This window comes from Artemia franciscana, chromosome 8 (assembly GCF_032884065.1).
Source record: "Artemia franciscana chromosome 8, ASM3288406v1, whole genome shotgun sequence".
NCBI classification, from domain to species: Eukaryota; Metazoa; Arthropoda; class Branchiopoda; order Anostraca; family Artemiidae; genus Artemia; species Artemia franciscana.
In genome coordinates, this window is record NC_088870.1 from 28,749,237 (window position 1) to 28,764,817 (window position 15,581).

Here is a 15,581-nt window from a genome sequence, read left to right on the forward strand (position 1 = left end):
CTGAGCGAGAATAATTGTTCATAAGCGTTTCTTCTACCACATAAGAATGTGCTTGTAAATTTCAGTTATAAAATAGACGTTGCTCATGATAAGGAAATATATGAGTGGAAAATTCCCTCATCTATAAAAACCTTATTTAATTATATTTGAATTGACAAGCCGTGTTTTAACGCAAACACTCCGAATATTAATAGAAAGAAAAGACGATTCATACAAGACTATCTAGGAAAAAATGTTATAGCGAAATTAACAGAATTTAAGGAAATACAAAGAAACTAATGACCGTGGATTGTCAGTTTTATTGACTATACTGACATTTCTTCCTGAAGGTTTTAATAATTTTTCATTTATGAAAAAAAGAAAGGTGAAAACATTTCAAACGTATTTGGTTTTCAGTAAAGCACAAATTGTGTTCTGGTTTTGAGAAGGCATATGGGTCATCAGCCCTAATCATGTTAATTTTTGCTCATTTTGAGTTTGACTCGGCTATTTATTGTAATTTCTATTCGTTTTGAGTTTCATTTATTTATTGATAGTGATTCGTGGTAGTTTTACGCTTGGAAGTTTATTTGACTTTATTTTTGCCCATGTATCTATAATTGGGATGCTGCAATTGCTGTAATTGGAGTGTAAGGGGGTCTTCCCCTTCATATATCTAGTAAAAACATTTTAAACATGTAAAAAAATGAAAACATTTTAAATGCATTTTTTTTCCACAAAAGTGCAAATTATGGTCTTGAGAAGGCATGGAGGTTGTCAGCCCTAGTCATGTTGATGTTTGCTCGTTTTGAGTTTGACTCGGTTATTTATTGTATGATTTAAATAAATAAAATACGTTTAAAATGTTTTAACTCTTTTGACTTTAATAATTTAAAAATCTATTAAAACTTTGTTATCAATGTATGCTGAACTGACAATCCACAGCCATTTTTTTTCAGCCAAGTGCAAATTATTTCTGGTCTTAAGAGGGTATGGGTGTTGTCAAAGACGTAATTTTCAGACCTGTCAACTACAGTGAACAAAATGGCTATCTCACAATTTTGATTAGATGTGTTTTGGAAATTGATGGGCGTAGGGGGGTATGGCGGCGGCTTGTTGCCCTCCAGCCACTTTTGACTAATGAAAAGAGAACTAGCCCTTTCAATTCCCAATCGAATGAAGCTTTTTCGAAGTTTCTGCGACAACAAATTGCCATCTCAAAATTTCTATCAGATACATCTCGGGACAATACGAGGTATGGGGGTTTTCCACCCTCTGATCAATTTTAGTCTTAAAAAAGGCTCTAGAACTTCTGATTAACAATCCAATGAACCTCCTCAGAGGTTTATACGATCACCCTTTCTATACATATCTTATATTTCCCCAGGACATAACTTACAACTCTTATTTTAAATCCCTACCGGATCCAATTTCATTGGGGGGTGGGCCTGAAATCTTGGAAAACGCTTAAAGCGGAGAGATCAGGATGAAACTTGGTAGGAAGAATAAGCACAAGTCCAAGATAAGTGACTGACATAACCGGACCGTATCCGCTCTCTTCGGTGGAGTTGGAGGGGGGGGAGTAATTCGGAAAAATTATACAAAATGAGGTATTTGTAATTTACGAACGGGTGATCAGATATTAATGAAATTTGATATTTAGAAGGATCTCGTGCTTTAGAACTCTCATTTTAAATCCCGACCAGATCCAGTGAAATTGGGGGGGAGCTCAAGGGGGAAATCGGATATCTTGGAAAAAGCTTAGAGTTGAGATCGGGATGAAACTTGATGGAAAGAATAAGCACAAGTTATAGATATGTGATTGACATAATTTGAACAGATCCGTTCTCCTTGGGGGAGCTGCGGTTTGTTAATTTGAAAAAAATTAGAAAAATTGAGGTATTTTTAACTTAAGAACGGGTAATTCGACCATCTGGGGGGGGGGGCTGAACGGAGAGGAAAAACTTAAGTATTTTTAACTTACGAGTGGGTGATCGGATCTTAATGGATTTTGATATTCAGAAGGACCTCGTGACTTAGAGCTCTAATTTTAAATCCCGACCGGCATTAAGCCTCTGATTTTCCTTTTAAAGCAATCTATTAATTCTTAAGATTTTGCTAGAGCTCATACCATATGAGCTCTTGGTTCTTCCGACCTCGTCATAAGTGCCATATGAGCTCTTAGCTCTTGTTAAATAATACCGGGAAGTCCAGCTCCCTCTCGAAGGAAAGATCCTCTAGAAAATTCAATTCTTGTGAAAGTTTTACCAGGACAATTACCAGTAACATATCCACATGTAAAATGGGGTTTGCAAAGAGAAAGTAAAACAAATAAAATGCATTCCGCATAGGAATACATTTTAAATGTCCCACTACAAAATTTATCCTGAAAAGTTCACCCCCGGATGCTTCCCTCCCATGAAAAATTCTTGCGGTGGAAAATTTGCTATCAGAAAATCCATCGTCCCCCCATCTGAAAAATGCGTTAATACCTCCCTATAACAAGTTTTATACGTAAACAATGGACTAATTTCATAACTTTAAGAATCCCAGGGACTACGGGGAGTAGTAAAGGATTTAAGTGCTTTCCTTTTACTGAGCAAATATCCTAGAAGGCTTGTGTTTTTATTATTACCTAAATCTTATATTACCCTACAGTGCCGCTGCTTTGGACCTTGAGGGTCTTGTGCCGTCGTACTTACTTTTTTATTTTATTTATATGTTGCATTGACTGTAAAGTGCTAACTTAGTTCTTTTTAACTTTCAATTTTGTTTTTTACGGAATTTTATCAGTATTTTTTATTATTATTATTTTTTACCCTCGGAACCTACTTGATTAGCAGAAAATGACTCATGAGGCTCTCGCTATGATCGATATGTAGATTATATGCAACTAAATTAAGCACTAAATAGGTACATGAACGGATGAAATTTCAAATTCTGTCAGTAAAAACTTATAGCCCTTTATTCGATGAATTTCTTTTTTTTAGAAGTCTATAAAAGAAGAGATTTGGAAGCCACGTCTATGAGACTATTAGATGTAATAGGTAATTTATTTATTTCAGTCATTACTCAATCATTTCGTCATAAAAACGCAATCCAGTTATTACTCCCACGAACAAATGGAAAAATTAAGCTTGGGTTCTTAACCCCGCTTGGTAGACCCCGGAATCGAGATACATGATCGGGCATTTGCTAGTGGTGAAAATGATTGGCCTCTAGCCATTGAGTTAAAAAGTAATTTACTTGTCTCCACGGTTACCTGTGTGATACGCTCGGGTAAATATAAATTTAGTTGACTGCTAGAGCTTGCACTGTTAAGGTGGTTCGTAACTTCAAATAGGAATATCGTAACTTCTTGATTCAGACTCTCATTGTTTTAATTTTCACCGGTAGGTTTTACGTTGTATTTCCAAAAATTTCGTTGAGTTTAGGTATAGAACACCCATGATTTAGTTAATATTTTAAGCCATAGCATATCAGGTTTATTTATTGTCATCTTTAAGACTCATTTCCCAAAATCAGGCTTAGGAAAGATACGAGGGCTCTTGAGTCTCATATGTACTGTAGATCTATTCATGAAAATTTCACCTTTATAACACAAAGTTTGTCCAAGTCCATTAAAGTTAAGTGTCCTGTAGAGGGGGAATATATAGGGATTTCTTATCGTAAAAAATTTGCTATGTGTCATAGAGGTAGACAACAGATAGGGCGTAAAAATAGACCTCCCTCAATTAATATATTTAAGTTTTTACCAGTTTTTCTCATAATTTTCTTGTTTTTATTTCACGATGACCCCCCCCCCCCAAGAAAGAAATAAAAAAGATTATTCATGCGGTCTTGCTTCGAAGCTTCTTGTGCCCTTTTAACAAAGTGAAAAAAAGACGAAAAAACATATTTTATTCTAAACAGAGCGCAGAGAGAGACTGAAACTTAAAGACATACACTAGGGGAGTCCCCCATCCTCGACTACAGTTTAAAAGTGCCTTAGTGAAAACAGTCTTAAATGTAACAAATGTCGTTCATCAGTAACTGTGTTTTATATACGAAATAAAACCCTTCAGGACAAAAACTGTGGCTTAAAGAGCGGGGTTTGATGAACTGCAGTGTCAATTCTTGGAAGAGTTAGGGACCGTTCATATATATATATATATATGTATATATATATATATATATATATATATATATATATATATATATATATATATATATATATATATATATATATATATATGATGGAGTGGCTATTAAATTTGGGAAGAGCAGGGAAAAAGCATCTAGTAGGCCTAATATGTTCACCTTGTCCCTACGTTAATGATGGCATCTCGTACAATTAAATACAAAAATAGATGTTTATCAAAATATAGGAGAGAGATGTCAAGCCCCCCCCCCCCGGCTGCCCATTGACAGAACTATTAAGAATCGATTTGTTTCTACTTGTTTTAAGTTTTAGTATTGCACTTTCCTGCATTTGAAAGAAAAAGTTTATTTATTAATGCCATACCCAGGTTCACTCAAAATACTAGGAGAGCCATCGCCCGCTGAAATCCCACTCCTTACATCAAAGTTTAATTTTTCAGGGCAACATTTCAATCAAAAGAGCTGATTTAGTATATTTGCTTTTCGAGGCAAAAGTGTAATTTTTGAAATAATCTTCTTTGCAATAAGACGGGAACTTTTGCCCCTTCAGCACCCATGCTGCAAGCTTCAATCTATATTCGTCTATATATATCTACATACATATATATATATATATATATATATATATATATATATATATATATATATATATATATATATACACATATATATATATATATATATATATATATATGTAGAGTGGCTATTAAATTTGGGAAGAGCAGGGAAAAAGCATCTAGTAGGACTAATATGTTCACCTTGTCCCTACGTTAATGATGGCATCTCGTACAATTAAATACAAAAACAGATGTTTATCAAAATATAGGAGAGAGATGTCAAGCCCCCCCCCCCCCCCCGACTGCCCATTGACAGAACTATTAAGAATCGATTTGTTTCTACTTGTTTTAAGTTTTAGTATTGCACTTTCCTGCATTTGAAAGAAAAAGTTTATTTATTAATGCCATACCCAGGTTCACTCAAAATACTAGGAGAGCTATCGCCCGCTGAAATCCCACTCCTTACATCAAAGTTTAATTTTTCAGGGCAACAGTTCAATCAAAAGAGCTGATTTAGTATAGTTGCTTTTCGAGGCAAAAGTGTAATTTTTGAAATAATCTTCTTTGCAATAAGACGGGAACTTTTGCCCCTTCAGCACCCATGCTGCAAGCTTCAATCTATATTCGTCTATATATATACATACATACATATATATATATATATACATATATATATATATATATATATATATATATATATATATATATATATATATATATATATATATATATCATGAAAAGAGAAATCACCAATGCAACAGCACAAACACAAAAAAAAGAGACAGAAGGAGAAAAAAAAGACTGTTTTCCTAGCCAGCACAGTGTTGTGGCTACCACAGAATATCCATGGCATCCCCGCGTCAGGTATCACCCCCAAAATACATGCCTATGAAAAAAAAAAAAAACAGCAAATGTAAAACAACCAAGTAAAACCAAAACAAGCTTATCCTGTTAATATATCCCTCCCTTTAGCAACAATAGGCTAAATACTATAAATTTTACCAAATCACAAATATTAACACATTGCAAAAAACCTGAATGAACTAAACAATTATAGAATTCATCTTTACCATGTGGCTAATTTTTAAGAAAATCCGCTCAATTAGAAACACAATTCAAAATAAATGGCGCTGCGACAACATTTCTCGAACCTCCGAAATTAGTTGAAAATTTCTTTAAGTATTTCTAGATAATTCTTTTGATATTTATTTAAAAGTTCGTTATAATGAAAACTAAATTTTTTAAATTGCCAAGTTAATTTATTTGCAGAAAAACCTCTTGATATCAATTTTTGGCTTAAGATTTTACATCTATTTTTAAAATCAATATAATTACTACAAATCCTTGCATAACGAAGTAACTGTGAGAAAAACGCTGAATATGTGATATTTGAGTGTATATTACTTTCAGGGAATGGGAAACTAATCACTTCAAAATCAAAATCATCCGTTTTATTATACATTTTAAAACTTAATTTATTATTATCACAAATATTAATATTTAAATCTAAGAAATGATCTTCATGACCAGCGCCATGACTAGGCTCAAGAATAAGCTCTGATGGATATATATTTTTAGAAATATCAATGAAATCCTTACAATTTAAGACCAAAATATACTAAATATCTTTTATTATTTGACAAAGCATGTTTTAAATTAATTGGATTATTCTTATCCATCATATATTTATATTCTAGTTGACTTAAAAACAAGTCAGCTATAAATGGGCTGGCATTCCCCCCCATGGGAATTCCCATAATTTGCTTGTACAAATCACCCCCAAATCTTATATAAGTATTGTATAAAACAAATTCCAATAACTCAAAAATCATATCCAAGCTGTAACATCTCAAGTTAACTGTAGTATTAAAGCAATTTGTCCATATAGCTTTTTTATTATAAATGTCTATTTTTAAGAACCTTTTACTAGATAAGAGGAAAGATTTCTTGATAACAGTTTTTAAATTATCAAACACTACATTAAGTGATAAATTAGTATACATTGTCGCAAAATTGAAAGACTCAATTCTTTTAGCTGAAACCATTGTTAAAGAATCTATCACCTGCAGTGAATTATTAACACTCCAATACGGATTAAAATTCGAAAATTTTTTAATACCAGAACAATAGGTTTTAAGTTTATTTACAATTTCCTTTAAAATTAAAGAAAGGTCAGTAGCAGCAATGCGGGCTGGACATTTAGCTGCTCCAGCAATAAACCGTGGTTTGGGGATTCTTATGAAATTTTACAGTCAAATATAGGAAAGGGAACTTTTTATCATTGTCATTTATTTTAATATTAAAATTTTTAAAAAGTATTTCTTCAGTCTTTTCAATTAAATTCTCATCCTCTATATTTACCTTTTCGTAAACATTAGTTGTGCATAACTCCCTTTTTAAGATATGACAATACAGCTTATGACAAATTATGGCAAAATTATTATTAGCTTTATCCACTGACACAATTACAAATTCATTCTTTAGATTAGCAATTGCTTGTTTAATCTTCGCATTATAAAATAATGATTTAGTGTTACTATTTTTTAAGTTAGAATATATTTTATTTCTTATTCTACTAATAATTAAATTCTTCCAACTTTGAAAACTCTCTTTATTTTTATTCTCTTTCTTACACCACTTATCAATAAATAAATCAAAATCATTTTCCAAGCCATCAAGAACACTCGATGGTTTCAGATGATGAGAAAGACGGAAATTAGCCCCTTTATTCATTATAATTTGAAGACCATCTTGCTTTATTATTGACAAGTCCCCTGTTATAACATGTTACTAAGTAGGATTTACAAATGGGCCAAGTTGCTTACAATTACAAACCGGTTTCCAATTTATATCACTATCTAGTCTTTTTAGTATTAATCTATATATATAAAAATAAGTTGTCTGTCTGTGGATGGATGGATGGATGGATCAGGTGACGTCACCTGAAAAAACTGGATTAGGTGACGTCAAAACTGAAAAAACTAAAAAAAGGCAAAAACTACAAAAAAAACTAAAAACTAATAAAAAAAATAAAAAAGCTAAAAAACTAAAAAAAACTATAAAGGTAAAAACCAATAAAAAACTAAAAAAAAACTGAAAAAACTAAAAAAAGGCAAAAACTACAAAAAAAACTAAAAACTAATAAAAAAAGTAAAAAAGCTAAAAAACTAAAAAAACTAAAAAAAGGTAAAAAACTAAAAAAAATAAAAAAAAACTAAAAAAAAGGAAAAAACTGAAAAATAAGCTAAAATAAAGGTAAAAACCAATAAAAAACTAAAAAAAAAAAGGAAAAAACTAATAAATGACGACACTCAAAGAGAAAGCGACCAGGACAAAAGGAATGTTCGATTAGCAATCAACAAAGCACCGGGACACAGGGAGTATAAATGACGACCAGGACATAAGTAAAAAAAAAAAACTATCTATATATATAAAAATAAGTTGTCTGTGGATCTGTGGATCGTGGATCAGGTGACGTCACCTGAAAAAACTGGATCAGGTGACGTCAAAACTGAAAAAACTAAAAAAAGGCAAAAACTACAAAAAAAACTAAAAACTAATAAAAAAAATAAAAAAGCTAAAAAACTAAAAAAACTAAAAAAAGGCAAAAACTACAAAAAAAAAACTAAAAACTAATAAAAAAGCTAAAAAACTAAAAAAACTAAAAAAAGGCAAAAACTACAAAAAAACTAAAAACTAATAAAAAAAATAAAAAAACTAAAAAAACTAAAAAAGGTAAAAAATTAAAAAACTAAAAACTAAAAAAAAACTAAAAAAGGTAAAAACTAAAAGAACTAAAAAAGAAAAAAATAAATGACGACACTCAAAGAGAAAGCGACCAGGACAAAAGGAATGTTCGATTAGCAATCAACAAAGCACCGGGACACAGGGAGTATAAATGACGACCAGGACACAAGTAAAAAAAAAATTAACAAAACTAAAAAGAAGGTAAAAACTACAAAAAAACTAAAAAGAAAAAAAAAACTAAAAACTAATAAAAAAACTAAAAAATCTAAAAATCTAAATAAACTAAAAAAGAAAAAAAAAGGAAAAAAATAAAGGAGAAAAACAAAACTAAAAAACGAATGTATATACAGACCGGGACACCGGGATACAAATGACGACCGGGACCCGGGACACAGGGAATATAAATGACGACCGGGACACAGGGACACAACTACAACGGGGACACCGGGGGAAACAGGGGGATGTAAATGACGACCGGGACACCGGGACAGGGAATGGTCGATTAGCAATCACCATCAACAAAGCTCAAGGGCAATCATTAGAATCATGAGGTATAGATCTGAATACAGATTGTTTTCCCATGGACCATTATATGTTGCATGTTCAAGAGTCGGTAAACCTGACAATCTATTTATATGCAAAGACAATGGGACAGCAAAGAATGTTGTATATTCGCAAGTTTTACGTAGTTAAAACCATATATATATATCTATCTATATTCACAGGTGGGACATAGGGACACAACTACAATGGCGCGTAACTATTATGGCGCGTAACGACTTACGCGCGCGGGGGGGCTTGGGGGGGCGCGAAGCGCCCCCACCAACTAGGTGTTGGGGTGGCGCGAAGCGCCACCCCAACAGCTAGTTATAATTAAAAATACTTTGCCCAATAGTTTTTGAAAATTTATAAGTTAAAACTGGACTATCATTATAATTCAAATTACTAGGAAGGGCCTGTTTCACATGCCGCTGATTTAAAATTTCTGGTAAATTAATATCTTCAATCTGCTTACAAGTAAAATTAATAGGTAAATATAATCTGTTATCCTTATTACTAATCTTATCGAACTTTTTCTTTTTTGAAATAAATTTCGTTTTAGTTAGAATGCAAATTGTATCACATATTACTTTAAAATTATAATCAAGAGCTGTATTATTCTTAACAATCCAGAAAAGTTTGATTAAATTCCTCTTGGATAAATTATTTAGACATTTTATTACAGAAATCATACCCCTAGATTCAAGTAGCTGGCATAGATCTATAGAAAGCATATGTACATCTAATTCATTTTTTCTATTATTTTTCCTATGTCCTCTCGATCGTTTTTTACGTTTAGTAGGACAAGTAAAAGAAGGATGGTCCATAAAACCATCAATACATTTAACAACAACATGAGACATGTCACCATATTTTGCTACACGATCATTTAGCCCAAAAGGATAAGCTGTACCAAGAGTATGGATCCAGAAATCCTCCTGTTTACGTAGTCTATTATTCTTCTCTTCTTTATTTAAATTTTCTAATTCTAAATTTTCTAAAATTGTGACAGTTATATCTGATATGGAACATTTACCATTATTACAATGTTGAACTAGATAGTTATTAGTTTTTTCATTATTAACTGTTGTCTTATGTCCAGAAAATCTTTTATATATATTATTAGTTGTTTCCCCCACATATTGTAGGCAGCATTTATTACATTCTAATAGGTAAATTACATTGGTTGTTCTACAATTAACATTACCACGTAACTTGCATGCAAAATTTTTATTATACAATGTACTCTTAACAGAAGTCCGTGGGACAAAATGATCTTGGCAAAGAAAACAACGACTTTTACACTTACTAACTTTCAAAATATCGTTCCGAGTTCCGAGGCTAATATTTGTGTTTTGTTGCATAAAAAGTTATTGAAAATAAATCCAAAACAAACCAACATCCAAATCAAAATCCAACAATCAAAGTCCAAAAAACATGCCAAGGTCAATAGGTCAATAAATACATAAACAAAAACATGAAAGAACATGAAATTTGCATAAGTGCCATCTCACCAATAATTAACAATATCAGGTTAAAAACCTGGACCAGGGTAAAGGTCTGTCGGGGAGAAAACTAAAAAAAAAAATTTTCTCCACCAGCACTGGATCCAACCTGGAATAATATCATGAAAAGAGAAATCACCAATGCAACAGCACAAACACAAAAAAAGAGAGACAGAAGGAGAAAAGGAAGACTGTTTTCCTAAATTAGTGATTAATATAGACCAGCACTTGAATGATGCCTTAACCCTACTCATCCATACAGTCACATAGGTCAAACAGCATAGCCACACACAATCAACCATAAAGAATAATCCATGGACAGGCAATCATGTCGTCAATAAGTATAAGTCGTCATTTACCAAACAATAGAAAAAATAATATAGAAAAATAATTCAGAGGCAACACCCAACATAAGGGCTCATCAGGAGAATACACTGGCCTATATAGGGTTTCGCCACTCTGAATTCTCTACCCAGCACAGTGTTGTGGCTACCACAGAATATCCATGGCATCCCCGCGTCACGTATCACCCCCAAAATATATGCCTATGAAAGAAAAAAAACAACAGCAAATGTAAAACAACCAAGTAAAACCAAAACAAGCTTATCCTGTTAATATATCCCTCCCTTTAACAACAATAGATAAACTAAATATTATAAATTTTACCAAATCACAAATATTAACACATTGCAAAAAACCTGAATGAACTAAACAATTATAGAATTCATCTTTACCATGTGGCTAATTTTTAAGAAAATCCGCTCAATTAGAAACACAATTCAAAATAAATGGCGCTGTGACAACATTTCTCGAACCTCCGAAATTAGTTGAAAATTTCTTTAAGTATTTCTAGATAATTCTTTTGATATTTATTTAAAAGTTCGTTATAATGAAAACTAAATTTTTTAAATTGCCAAGTTAATTTATTTGCAGAAAAACCTCTTGATATCAATTTTTGGCTTAAGATTTTACATCTATTTTTAAAATCAATATAATTACTACAAATCCTTGCATAACGAAGTAACTGTGAGAAAAACGATTCTTTTTTAATTGACTCCATGGGATTTTCTGGCCTGATACACGATCTAGATAAGTCACGAGTTTGAGAAAAGTCGATTATAGCCCTAATTCTGGGGAAAAAATTACGTGAGTGACGTCGTATTTGTATACATTTCAACATCATAATTAACATCATTTTCCCATTATCGGTTGTATCGGTTTTAGAAATCGATGACGCATTAAAAATAACACGAAAGGACAAATGACCCTAAACAGCTAAGAATAAAGGCATGGAACTAGGAATAGCGAAAATCACATGGAATTGCTAAGGAAAATCTTGCTAAACGAAACCATTGGCTAGAAAACAACTTAAAATTATAATAATAGTAATAATTTATTTATCACCCACTTCACAAAACAGAAGTTAAGCGGAGTAAATAGAAAAGAAAACAACAAAAGTAAAACGAGAAACAAAGTTAATCATACAGATAAGGCGATGAAAACATCCTAGCCTTTAAAGCGCTTCAATAGCTAGCTTGGCAGATAATTTTCAAAAACACCAGTAATATCTGTCGCACAATACTTTTCAACCAGTTTTGTATTCCGGTACCGGTAATAATTTATGCGAATACGTTTTAGATCACCGGTCGACAGAAGTGGCCGAATACCAGTACAGAAGAGTACAGAATGATCACAAAAATTTGAGTAAATCCGAGTTAGCACTCTTCTTCTATAATGTCAACGATTTGCCACAATCTTAGAGTAACCGAAAAGCCTCAGTTTATCACTAATATGTTTGACAGCACGAGACCGGAGAGCATTCATAGAATCGCAAACTGTTATGCCAAGCCAAGAAGGTGCAATATTTTTGCCTTTCTGCAAAAAACCTGCTAGAGGGCAGGTAGATGAGGGGGCTGAGGGTCAAGTCGTATTTTGAGCTCCGTAATAATATCAATTGAAAATATATCCATGATTTCGGTTTGACAAGGTAAAAGCTGGTTTGACAAGCTAAAAAGCTGGTGGTAGGAGGGGTAAAACGAGATAGAGGAGGGTCCACAAGCCCACATTGGCTCTTCAATAATATAAATTGAAAATTCTTTTATAGAGAAAGATGCTACTTTCATGTGAATCTTTTAAAGAAACATTTTAGGCCCTCTCCTCCCCCAGCACTAAATTTGAATTTTTCCTGTCCCCTCCTATTCTTTCTTCAACAATGCCTGGAAGTTCAGCTCCATTCCTCCGACCCTTCCAAGACATTGCAGACAGTCTATTTTGGTGAACTGGATAAACACAATGTCAATCTAACTCCGCCCAAGGTCAAAATTTAAATTCATTTGACACTCTCCCTCCAATAATGCCTAAAAGTTTCAGCTCGATACCTTAATCTATTCCTGAAACAATATGAAATTAATTTGTCTGTGAATTTGAGAAATCAATTGCATATAGGGTATTTTGTTTTACATATTTTGATTTACTCAGGTACGTATGTTGTTTCCTGAGTACACTTTTGGAAAACTCCGGGAATCATTGTATAGCAAACGATCCTTATGAGCTCTCTCGAACTAAAGTCAATCAGAAAAAAACTTGTGTCCCTCTTCCGAGTCCCTAAACTTATTCCACCATTTGCAACAAAATACATGATTTTCTTTCCCAGAATCTCTGAAAGTTTCAACCTAAAGTCTTGGAAACCAGGATTGCTCTCCAATCACCTTCGAATCATAAAAAGGGCACTAGAACTTTAAATTTCCGATCGAAAGAGCCCCTTCTGAAGTTTCTAAGGTCACACCTTTCATGCACAGTGGCCTGGGGACAAAAAATATAACTGACACAAGGAAGCCATTTTCTCTTTACTTAGGTAGCGCTATTTTTCCCAATGACTCTTGGTGTTTTCGAATTTTTTTTTTCGTCATCTACATCGAGCATTACTCCCTTCGCCGAGAAGTGAACTTTTCCCTACCTTTATTTAGCTTTTTAAAGAAGCGTCATCAAAGATTAGGGTTGAGAATGAAGAACTCATATCCATCTGACATTATCATCCATTTTTTACGGTTTTGTTACCGTATTTAAGCCTGATATGCCTGTTATTTTTGTGCAACCGCAGAATTGATAGCTTTTTTTGTCAACTGAAGGACAAACCTTGTCAGTAAGGACTTTCTCATTTGACTTCATATTCCGTGACTGTGACGCGTCAACGATTTTATTCTGTTATGTAGGGTTTTAATCACCGGCTTTTTTTTATACAGTTGCTAGTGGCCCCAGTTGATGGAGTGCAGGCAGGAGAGACTACCCACGAAAACGATCTTAGGAATCTAAAAGAAAAATTTAAAGGTCAGGGCCTATAAAGATTCTTTTGGAGTTTGAAACCCCTATATCCGGAAATTGATTTTGCTTATTCCTTCCTAATGGTGGCTCCATGTATCAAGGCTCGTGGAGTCAATGGAGAATCGGGAAATTTTTTTCAGAAAATCTATCATTAAATTGGATACAATCGAACAAAAGTACGATTTTTCTTTTGTCTTCTTGGTTTCAACAGTAGCTAACGATCATAATACCATAAACATTGGAATTGTCTTGTTGTTTCCTTCTGTGCAAAGCTGAGGAATTGCAATTCATCCCTTTTTCAATGTGTAGGCCTGTCTTCTATGTCTGACACATTTACGGTCTGAAAAGGAAAACTAATTTTCTTACTTGTTACAAAAACTAAACACCTTGACAAAACAATGTAAAAAACATACAAAAAAAAATACAAAGAAAAGCCTCATCCGGAAAAAAGGAAGCAGGAAATGCAGTTTCATGAAAGCCTGTTAAAGATGAAGGTTGAGCCTACAATATACACAAACGGATTGGAATGTTTAGTGTCAGTGTCAGAGTAAAACATGAGCAGGAAAAAATAGCTTTTGAGACATACCCGAAGTTGTTTAGCTATGAATATGATTCTGTACGAAATAGCGACACCACTTTGTATTAAAAAATAGGATAACCATCCAGTAAAAGCTAAGAATTAACAAGCTAAATCGAAGCTAAGATTTGGTTGAAGGTCTGATACACCTTACTTGCCCTTGAATCAAAACCCCAATTTCTGTTCTATTCACATAAGAACATAGTCCACTAGAAGACATAATCTATCTTTGAATTTTGGTTGCTGGAGGCACTGTGCTTGGGATTCACCCAAAAGCCAGAGTGAATCTTAATCACGGGTTATTTTCCTCAAAATAACCCATGCAGTTGTTCATGCTTAATCTCGTCCCGACTTCCGTATTTTTGGGAAGTACAGTACGTGGAATTTTGACAGACGTAATATCTAAAAAGGGAGTCATATAATTATAGTTAATCAATAGCGAAAAGCGTGCTGACTAATTGATTTTTTTTTCTTTTCCGCGCCTTCGCCTTAAGATATAAAGATGTGAGCCGATTATTGCGACCTGGGCGTTGTTGGTTTTTCCTATACGTTCATAAAAAAATGTAGGAGATAATTGAACTAAATAGAATAATACAGTTTCACTACGGTAAATTAAACGGTAATGGTATTTTATTCAGAACAAAGACCATTAGGGCGTGGGTGCTTGTAGGAGGAGAGTGGAAAGGGAAACTTCCCCCTTCCCATACTTGGAAGACAACTTTTTCGGTGTTTTTTTTTCTTGAAAAATCGAAAAAGAACAGAATTGCCCCATTAGATTTTGAAAAATACCCTTTTAAAGTAAAAAAGCTTTGGCCTCCCTCCTATAGTTTCGTGTCAGTAATTTTAGACCAAATAGCCTTTTTATTTAAAATTCAAACGAAATAGAAGTATAGGAAAATGGTTATAATTTTTAATAAGACAATTGAGACATATAAAAAATCACTAATAATAAAAAAATCCGAATACTTCAACTTAAAATTCAGAAGAAAGTATCAACGGGGAAAAAAGAAAGAAACTAACATAAAATAAACCAAATACATAAAGAAAAGGGGAAAAGAAAGGAAGATAGGCAAATGCTTTTTACTAGGAGGTGACAGCAATGAATGGTCTTTCTGACTCGTGAGCAGTGAGTGTCGAAACTTGAGAATAACTTTTTATCTGCTCTCACTGAGAAAGGGCAAATCACAATTGAAAGTTTTTCTTTCCCTTTTGTCA

General features: G+C 33.1%; 1 protein-coding gene across 1 annotated transcript in view; it reads left to right on the forward strand.

The window, feature by feature from the left end:
* The first annotated feature begins 3,245 nt into the window (after nucleotides 1-3,245).
* LOC136030250 (putative ferric-chelate reductase 1 homolog) overlaps nucleotides 3,246-15,581 on the forward strand; it is an 82,849-nt gene continuing 70,513 nt past the window's right edge. Inside the window, exon 1 of the mRNA XM_065709091.1 lies at nucleotides 3,246-3,371. The gene's annotated coding sequence lies outside the window, so the exon portion shown is untranslated. The remainder of the gene's footprint in view (nucleotides 3,372-15,581) is intronic.